Here is a 9,936-nt window from a genome sequence, read left to right on the forward strand (position 1 = left end):
CACGAGGTGTCTAGTTCCACGTGCTAAGTTCGGAGTGCAACTAATAATTTAGCATACTCCAAGTGAGGTCCACAAAGCACTGTTTCAATATCTCTGAAGTTTAGTTTAAAAATTTGGCTTCAAAAGGAATATAGAAAAGAGCCATCAGGTTTCCTTTAAAGAAAATATTTCAAGGAAGTTTAGATGCTGCACTGTAGATTAACAAAAATGGGACAAGGTTATATACACATACCCCTTTTATAAAAAAAAAAAAAGAGGGGGGGAAACCACGGATAATTGAGAAGCTTGTATGGCATAAGAGGATATTCACACATATACAAGACTAATACTCAGCATGAAAATTTATATTTCATCCACTTACAGGTATGTTTTCCACAACAAACCATCACCTTGGCTTAGTGGAAACAGTAAAATGAACTATCATAATCCTCATTTTTGCATTTTGTCGAAGCTTTACATAAGAAAAAAAAAAAGCTACAAGTTGAAGACCAAGGACAAGGTTGTTGTTTATACAGCCAAATCAGAAAGTTAATTTCTAAATAACCTTTTTCACTTCTCAAAGCAAGTGAGAATATTAAATGTTGGGTAACCAGAAGACAAACAAGAACTTCAATGAAAACAGAGATGAGACTTCTTTGGGTTGTTTAATTTGGGGTTTGGTTGTTTGGTTTTTTTTTCTGTAGTGGTTGTTTTTTTGGCAGTGGGGTGGGGGGTAGAACAGTAATATTTTAGTCCAGGCTACACAACTTCCTGTTTTACTGGAGGAGGAAAGAAAAAAAAAAAGCTTGCAAGAATTACTGAAGCAAGTCCTGGGTCTAATGGTCAATTATTCAACCAAATAAACTTGCTATTTCTGGTAGCATATTATCTCCAGTATTTCTTTTGAACTTTCATAAATCTAAATCCTGAAGTGATTTAGTACCGGGTATATTACACAAGCAGAATTTTCAAGAACTATATAGCATTCAGGTTTACACTCATCAAAAAAGTACTTAAGTTTTTCTAAGCTAGGAAGAGACATTGGATACCTTTACAAGATTAAATTATATTGCTGTTTAGCTATGTTTACCTTCCCTATGACTACTTCGCACTAGTATTTTTCTGCAGTTGATGCTTCCTTTGATGTTATGCTGCTAAGACCCGGTTGTGAAGTGTTCCTGAATACCAACCAAGTGATTCAACAACTTTTTTATCTAAGCTATACAAATGATACAACTTCTTAGGAATATGGCAAAGTTTAAGACTGCAAGTTCCGACTCAATTATCAGCATAACAGAAACGAAACCATACCCTGTCCCAGGAAGTTTGCAGCAATACTCATCCACTTGCGTAATAAAAACAGAATGACAAGAAAAGGTCAAAAGGGCTTTCCCATTCAACATTATTAGTAGTGTATTATCAGCTCTGAGCAACCCCAAGACCCACGGCCCTCTTCAGTAACACTTAAACAGAGGAGTCCTTATTTGTTACAATCTAGATTTCTATGCTCATGGTAAACCACTTTCCTCAGGACTATAGGAGGTCATATGAACAGAAAGGAACTTTTATCATGAAAGGAAACTAACCACAGAAGAGAGTAACTTACTACCCAAAGCATCTTATTTGTTTTACTGAGTTCTAACCATAAACTGGTACCTCAACAGTATCAGAAATTGAGTGCTGAAGCCATAGTTAATGCTCTAACAGGTAAAAGCATAAAATTCATGTAGACCTAAGCTGACGAGGCTAGAGCTACAGAAGCTTCACAGACAGCGTCTCTACTGCTCAGAGGCAACGGATCTGTTTATTCCAGATTTCAAAGAACACAGACTAGCTTTTAAAAGACCTGAAAAGCCCTTTCTATGGAAACAACAACGGTAAGTTTTGCCACGTGCTCCTCACAGACTCAAGGGCTGAGCAGGTTTACAGGGGATACCCAAGCAGCTGGCTTTACCTCCTGCCACCCAGGCTCCCTAGGACTGCCCCAACTAAGCAAGTCTCGGCAGAGGCAGCTCCTCCATAGTCGTAACTCATGCACAAAGCCAGGAGGCAACGCTGCACAAGAATGACCAGGACAGAGCCTTGGGACAAGCAGTAATTTCTGCTGAGAAGGCTCAGAAGGGCTCTGCTCCGGCCAGGGTAACTGTCATGCAGCACTAAGACTCTGGAAAGCACCTCCAGCTTGCCAGGGGTGCTCCACCTACACACCTACATGGAAAGACCTGTAATAACTGCTTCAGCTAAAATTAAAAGTGGGGGGAGAGAGAGGAAAAAAAGCTTTTCAGATCAGCTGAACAGTAACGTTCCAGTAGTAGAAGTTTGAAATTATTCTAATACAAAGAAAATCACAGGTGATTAGATGCCCCAGTAAAAATTATAAACAGGAATACTCAGAACAATTGCATCAATCATTATCGGTCCAGAAAGGAAGAATCTAATCATATTATATTAAGCTGTGACTTCAAAAGTTTATTAGAATCATAGAATGGTTTAGGTTGGAAAGGACCTTGAAGATCAGTGAGTTCCAACCCCCCTGCCATAGGCAGGGACACCTCCCACTAGACCAGGTTGCCCAAGGCCACATCCAGCCTGGCCTGGAACACCTCCAGGGATGGGGCCTCAACAACCTCTCTGGGCAACCTGTTCCAGTAGCATTTAAGATGGAAGGATGCACGAAAACTACAGAATACAGGGTAACAAACAAAAGAGACATAACATGGGAATGTCTGGGCCAAGCTCTCAGGGACCACTGTGTATATTCAACAGCTTTGTCCAACAGTCATGAAAAAAAATTGCCCAAAAGAGGAGCTATACAATAAGGTCTTAGTTCTGCATTGCGATTTAATGATACTGTCTCAAAAGCTGCACACTATTTCTGCTCAATAATTTCCAAAATTAATTCCACAATAAGCTAAAAGGAGGGAAGCTGCATCAGGCTAAGTTCAAATGGGACATAAGGAAAAGGTTCTTCACTGAGAGGGTGGTTGGTCACTGGAACAGGCTCCCCAGGGAAGTGGTCATAACACCAAGCCTGTCAAGAGTTCAGAGAGGATCTGGACAACACTCTAAGTCATATGGTTTCATTTTAGGTAGTCCTGCAAAGAGCAGGGAGTTGGACTTGATGAACCTGATGGATCTCTTCCAACTTGAGATACGCTATGATTCTAAATAATAAAACTGCAGTTATGTGATCAAACAGTAAGCTGAATTTTAACCAGATCTGAAGGACTACACATTAATAGTCCAAGTCCCTACAAAGTTAAAAAAACAAAACAAAAATAAAAACACAACAAAACCTAGAAACATCCTTTAACAAGCATTTAAGAGTCCTTCTGTAAATCAGGAAATGAAATAAGCAACATCTGACATTAACCTAATAGAACAGACCACATAAAACATAGAACGAAAGCCCAGTCACCTGTCCCAACAAGCACAGCTTTTCAGGTCAGATATCTTTCTGATGAGAAAAGTTTACATATTTTACTGGTCTGTTTAAAAGCGACTTCTCAGAAAGTCAAAACAGCCTTTAATGTCTTTGATTTGAATGCTTATTGGACAAACAGAATTAAACAGTCCATGTTGTCCTGAGCAATTATTTACAGGTGGAGAAAAATAGCAGCTTTACCTTCATAAACAAATCAGCATGGCTGAAGTCTCAAGCAGAACAGTTTACTAAACAATCCATTAAACCAGATTCAAAACTCACTTTTTAAACTTACTCTACCAGCTGTTGCAGTAGGACTACTCCATATAAAGGAATGAGATTTTGAAAGAGCTCTACACGGAATTCTGCTTGACTATAGTAAAAAAAAAAAAAACAAACACAAACAAAACAAAACAACACCCTGTCACCGATCATTTGCAAATCAGTACCACCTTCATTCAAGGTTTTACATAATTTTATGTCCACCGTGAGAGAAAAGATACCACATTACATTGCGTCAGCAAAGGCAAATAATTTACATTCACTTCTAACACGTACTATTAGACTTTAAAAAACACAGGATTGCACAAGAGCTTTTAGCCCCTCAATCTATTCCCATGCTACCGCAGCCAGCCACATTAAACAAGTCCCAAGATAAAATACAGCAAGTAAGTAAGAGACAGCTCATTTTGGCCTAAAAAACTGTCAGCTCTTCCTCCTTCTTACCTTACATTCCAGCATTAATACAAAATAAATGCATGCTGGTAGAACATCAGTAACTTAGATCAGAATTTCTACCAAACTATTTTATAGTGAGTGTCAAAACCACAAAAAGTACTTAACCTCCATATACTAAGAACTATTTCAACAAACCCACTTTCACATGGACGACAAATCAATTCAAGAAGCTCGGTGGAATTGCAAATATAATTTATAGGCAAACCTACAGCAATATATTTAGAGTGACACTACCAAAAGAGATTGTTTTAAACTTGTGGCACAAATGGGAAGTGGTTTCAGTTGTCAGAAAGACATTCATTTTTCTTCATGTATTTACAGTATAACACCTCATTGTGACGGATTATTCTTTTACCCCCACTATTGGTATCTGGTAGGCTCTGTGGTAAAAGCTTTTCAAGTTGCTCAGAAGCATTTGTAACTTCACTTTCTATGTTGGTTACATGGCTTTCCACAAACAAAAAAAATCCTTCTGAAAGTACACGTTAAAAGCTGCACATTTTTAACACCTATTTCCCCATGTAATAGAGGAAACATTCAGCATTGAGCAAAACAAAACAGAACCTTGCTTTAAGTTTCTTGCAGCGTATTTGGCTTTATATAAACCTCCCAGACAGTCAAAGCCATACAGAAGTCTGTAACATATGCAATATGGCCTTACTCAACACAGGATCTCTCCTGAATGAGGTCCTTCGCTTCTAACTAACCTTTTGTACGCAGACAGCTCTGGGGACAACTAGAAACAAGCTTTCTTGCTCTTTTTAAGTTTAGCACATATTAAGGGATTTGCATTAAAAGACTGAAATCATTGCCAAAGAGATGTTAAAGATTCTCCTCACAAGGAAAGAGAACATTTAAAGATGTGTCACCCAGACAAATAACTCCTACAAGAGTTATGAGAGCTATATGAACCACAACAAAGTGTTCTCAATATTAATAAGAAAATGACAGGTATGCATTTGCTTCCACTTAATAACAAACATAATAATGAAGGTGTTTTCATATTTATTAAAATTAGCACAAAACGCAAAACCTGTTAATCCACAACCACTGCAATATCAGTGCTAGAACAGGGACTCCACATGTTAATCAGTTTGCTCACATCTCCATCATCATTACAGGGGAACAATTCTAAGTCACATGGAAAGATTTTTAAATCTTCAAGCATGCAGCCAAGTTCAAGCTGCATATGAGAGATAAAGCTATAAAATAATAATGAATAATTATCAGAGATTATACACAAAACCAGGAGATAATTATCAAGATCTTTTCTGAATGACTGATACTCTGGAAAAATAATCCCATACAAGTAAGTTAATGTAATGAAAAAGAAAAGCTAATAAAAGAAAAATAGGGCAAACACTAAAATGTTATATGTCCTTCAGTGTCTGTGATAATGGAGAGCTGAAACGTCATAACCAAAAGAAATACCACCTGGACAAAACAGGCATGCATGTCTTACACAGCCATTTGGGCTAGTCTGCACCACACCAAAGTCCATCTGGCTTAATATTTCTATCCCAGCAAAACCCAGACACACTCTGCCCCATGGGATGCAGTGTTCGTAGGTCACATTCTCTTTTCAGCACCTTCCCAGAGTTGAGAGCCTGAAATGAGACCTGGGTCAGGTCAAAAACATGGTAGAGCCTAGTAGGCTCTCAGCTGATGTCTTTCCCTCTGCTCTGTTGAGACCTGGAGTATCGCCCCCAGCACAGGAAAGATGTGGATGTGTTGGAGCAGGTCCAGAGGAGGGCCATCAAGATGATCAGAGGGATGGAACACCTCTCCTATGAAGACATGCTGAGAGAGTTGGAGAAAAGAAGGGTCTAGGGAGACCTTAAAGCAGCCTTCCAGTACCTAAAGGGGGCCTACAGGAGAGCTGGGGAGGGACTTTTTTCAAGGACATGTAGTGATAGAATGAGGGGGAATGGCTTCAAACTGGAAGAGGGTAGGTTTAGAATAGATAGTAGGAAGAAATTTTTCCCTTTGAGGGTGGTGAAGCACTGGAACAGGAAGCTGTGGATGCCCCATCCCTGGAGGTGTTCAAGGCCAGGCTGGATGGGGCTTTGAGCAACCTGGTCTAGTGGGAGGTGTCCCTGCACATGGCAAGGGGGTTGGAACTAGACGATCTTTAATGTCCCTTTCAACCTAAACCAGCCGATGATTCTATGATTCCCAGACCAAAATTAATGCTGGACACAAGTTTGTGCAGCCCTGCCCCTGAGCTAAAAAGCACTGCTTGGTCCTAAAGGAAATGCTGAATTAATACAAATACTTTACCACAGTAGCAGGCAAAGAGCTACTTTCTAGAATTACCTAGTTTCACTCAGCATGGCCATCCTGATAAACTTCTCTCTCAGAGATGCGTGGGCGATGATGGGGTGGGAAGGGAAGCTAAAGCAGGGAAATGGATGGAGCAACCCTCACTGCTAGGCTAATGAGCTTTTCAATTTTCTGTACAGGGCAAGTTATGCACTCAAATTTAGTGACAGACATTACTTATTCACATCATATATGACTAGAATAATCAAACAGATCAACCTAAAAATTACTATCAGATAATTACAATGTTATAATTGGACCCAGCTGCATCACCCCATTCCAGGCTAAGAACTGTCTGGGCCATCAAGATGATCAGAGGGATGGAACACCTCTCCTATGAAGACATGCTGAGAGAGTTGGAGAAAAGAAGGGTCTAGGGAGACCTTAAAGCAGCCTTCCAGTACCTAAAGGGGGCCTACAGGAGAGCTGGGGAGGGACTTTTTTCAAGGACATGTAGTGATAGAATGAGGGGGAATGGCTTCAAACTGGAAGAGGGTAGGTTTAGAATAGATAGTAGGAAGAAATTTTTCCCTTTGAGGGTGGTGAAGCACTGGAACAGGAAGCTGTGGATGCCCCATCCCTGGAGGTGTTCAAGGCCAGGCTGGATGGGGCTTTGAGCAACCTGGTCTAGTGGGAGGTGTCCCTGCACATGGCAAGGGGGTTGGAACTAGACGATCTTTAATGTCCCTTTCAACCTAAACCAGCCGATGATTCTATGATTCCCAGACCAAAATTAATGCTGGACACAAGTTTGTGCAGCCCTGCCCCTGAGCTAAAAAGCACTGCTTGGTCCTAAAGGAAATGCTGAATTAATACAAATACTTTACCACAGTAGCAGGCAAAGAGCTACTTTCTAGAATTACCTAGTTTCACTCAGCATGGCCATCCTGATAAACTTCTCTCTCAGAGATGCGTGGGCGATGATGGGGTGGGAAGGGAAGCTAAAGCAGGGAAATGGATGGAGCAACCCTCACTGCTAGGCTAATGAGCTTTTCAATTTTCTGTACAGGGCAAGTTATGCACTCAAATTTAGTGACAGACATTACTTATTCACATCATATATGACTAGAATAATCAAACAGATCAACCTAAAAATTACTATCAGATAATTACAATGTTATAATTGGACCCAGCTGCATCACCCCATTCCAGGCTAAGAACTGTCTCCTGACATGAGTTTACCTAGCCCTGTATCTCAAAAAGTAGCAGTAAACAGAAACGTAGGACTCAAGCTTTATAGAAGATATATAGCAAGGTATAATCACAAGGGTAAACTGAATGCATATTTAGTTTACAGCTTTGAGAATGTCTTCCCCCATACTGAAGACTGCTACTTCATTTACAACAGTAAGTATCTGAGAAGTGAGCTGTAAATCTGGTGCCTACTATCAATGTGCATATGATTTAGCTATGTTAAGACATACTCGGATGTCCTAAATTCTCATGTTTCCTTGTGATTGCCCTGTAATACCGTAGCTCAATGTCTTAAGTTATGGGCTGGTAAACTGCTACTAAGCTGTCATAGCTCTTCACTGATGATCCTTTTACCATTCTGAACCTACAGGCAACCTACAGATGACTTCAAATGCCTGTCAATTACAATACAACCTTAGTTTTAATATCATATCATTTTCAGTGAAAATTATGCTTCAAACACCCATAGAATAACTACAAGCACATTAATGGCATCTTCCAAAGCACCTGGATACCCAGTTAGCATGCTTAGCCATGTTCAATTTCTAAACTAGATTTCGTTAGTTTCCTTTTCTCTCTTTCTCTCCAGGCCATGAAGCATCAGATCTGAAGTTTCAGTGTTTGCACCATCCCACTTCAAACAGTCTTTATCTAGTAAGAGGTACAGACACATTGTATTAGTCTCAGTGGAAAAGGCAAATAGGCAATGTTTAACATCCCACTACAGAAAAAAGGCTAGTCTTTTTCCTCCTACTGTGAGAGCAGGAATTTAATCACTTTGTATTCCAATATAAATACCCATGTTATCCACTGCTACCAAGCTTTTTGTCTGGTAAGCTACAGTTAATTAAAAAAAAAAAATTCGCATTAACTACTTCTTGCTTTCAATAGACCAGAATACTTTATACTCCTTGGCCTAAAATATTATGGAAAACAAAGAAACATTCTACAAGCAAAAACACCTAAGGAAGTGTTTACCAGTTGGCAGTATCTTCTTGCAGTCTTAACAGAGAACTCCCTCCCTCAGATTGCCGATGCAGCAGCTCGTCTTCAGAATCTGAACAAACAGAAGAATCCCATTAAACAGAAACAATACATGGTATTTCAATTACATAAGCCAGTACCAGGGGCAAGTCAAAGTTAATCCTGCAGTGCCAAGGAACCTATATAATTCTTTAGGAATGCAAATAAAACATGCGGACTTCAAAAACACTTGTGACTTTATGGAAGGGACATTACAAGCAAATGGAGAAGCATCCTTACAAATTCTTCGGTGAGTCAGTAAGGCAATTAGCTATCTATGATCACAAGCATCAGAAATAGAGCATTGCATCTCAGCATTACTGAGTTAAGTTACACTGTTACAGCACACACACAAAAAATAGAGCATTACATCTCTGCATTACTGAGCCAAGTTACACATAGTTGCAGCAGAAAAAAGTAGGTCTCAGTCCAAGTTTTATTTACAGTGTCATATATATTGTGCACAGGGAAAAATGCTTCATTGCTACAGTTTTCTTCAGGTAAAGATGAATTTGGCCAATGGCAGTTTTTTACCTTCCTGAATTTACTCTAGGATTACTTAGATTTCTTGCTTCAAAACTTTTTGGGTTTAGAAAATTAGTATTTGTATGGTCAGAGAGAAAACAGCATTTCCTATGGAATTGAGGCACTGAGATCTACTGCAAGCATCTGAAGGGGGTTAAGAGTTCATTTGGAGTAGGTTTACATAGCAAACCTTTTTTAGCATAGTAATAGGATGATGAACTGGACAAAACTGACACCTTTCTGTTGTGGTGAAAGGTTCATAAGCCTTTTCCATTTGGGATTTTGTAGGCGGCTTCTGTTTCAGGGATTCTGGCTAATTTAAATACTTGAGTGTCATCACTTAACTTGTCTCCAGTAAAACCACTGTTGTTCCTATTTCAGATATTGTTCCTGGTACCAGAATCCACCCTGTCAATATGTCACATCAAGGTTTATTTTAAGGAGTGATCTTCCCATTTTGTACTACAACTCTCTGCTTCTACAGCAAAGTCAAGCACATTCTGCAACGCATCTGTTTTTAGCATAAGCTTGTTTTACAAATATAAAAGCCTTGTCATGTTAAGGACTTTTGCAGATCCAGCTAAAGAGGCATGAAATATTCAGTGTTAATTTGTATTTAATCAGCTATCAGCAGCTCCTCTTACATCAGATAATCCTCACTAGAAATTTCACTGCAAAGCAGCATATTTTTGTTAAATGTTTGTTAATTGCAAAGGCCACAATATTACTGA

At 39.4% G+C, this 9,936-nt stretch overlaps 1 protein-coding gene across 1 annotated transcript in view; it reads right to left on the minus strand.

Moving 5' to 3' along the window:
- The window catches only part of FAM49B (family with sequence similarity 49, member B), a 43,674-nt gene extending 34,965 nt beyond the window's left edge, over positions 1-8,709 (minus strand). The window contains exon 1 of the mRNA XM_009881014.1: positions 8,636-8,709. The gene's annotated coding sequence lies outside the window, so the exon portion shown is untranslated. The remainder of the gene's footprint in view (positions 1-8,635) is intronic.
- Between the last annotated feature and the right edge of the window lie 1,227 nt (positions 8,710-9,936).

The sequence above is a fragment of the Charadrius vociferus genome, unplaced genomic scaffold (genome assembly GCF_000708025.1).
Source record: "Charadrius vociferus isolate BGI_N301 unplaced genomic scaffold, ASM70802v2 scaffold2, whole genome shotgun sequence".
Taxonomy (NCBI): Eukaryota; Metazoa; Chordata; class Aves; order Charadriiformes; family Charadriidae; genus Charadrius; species Charadrius vociferus.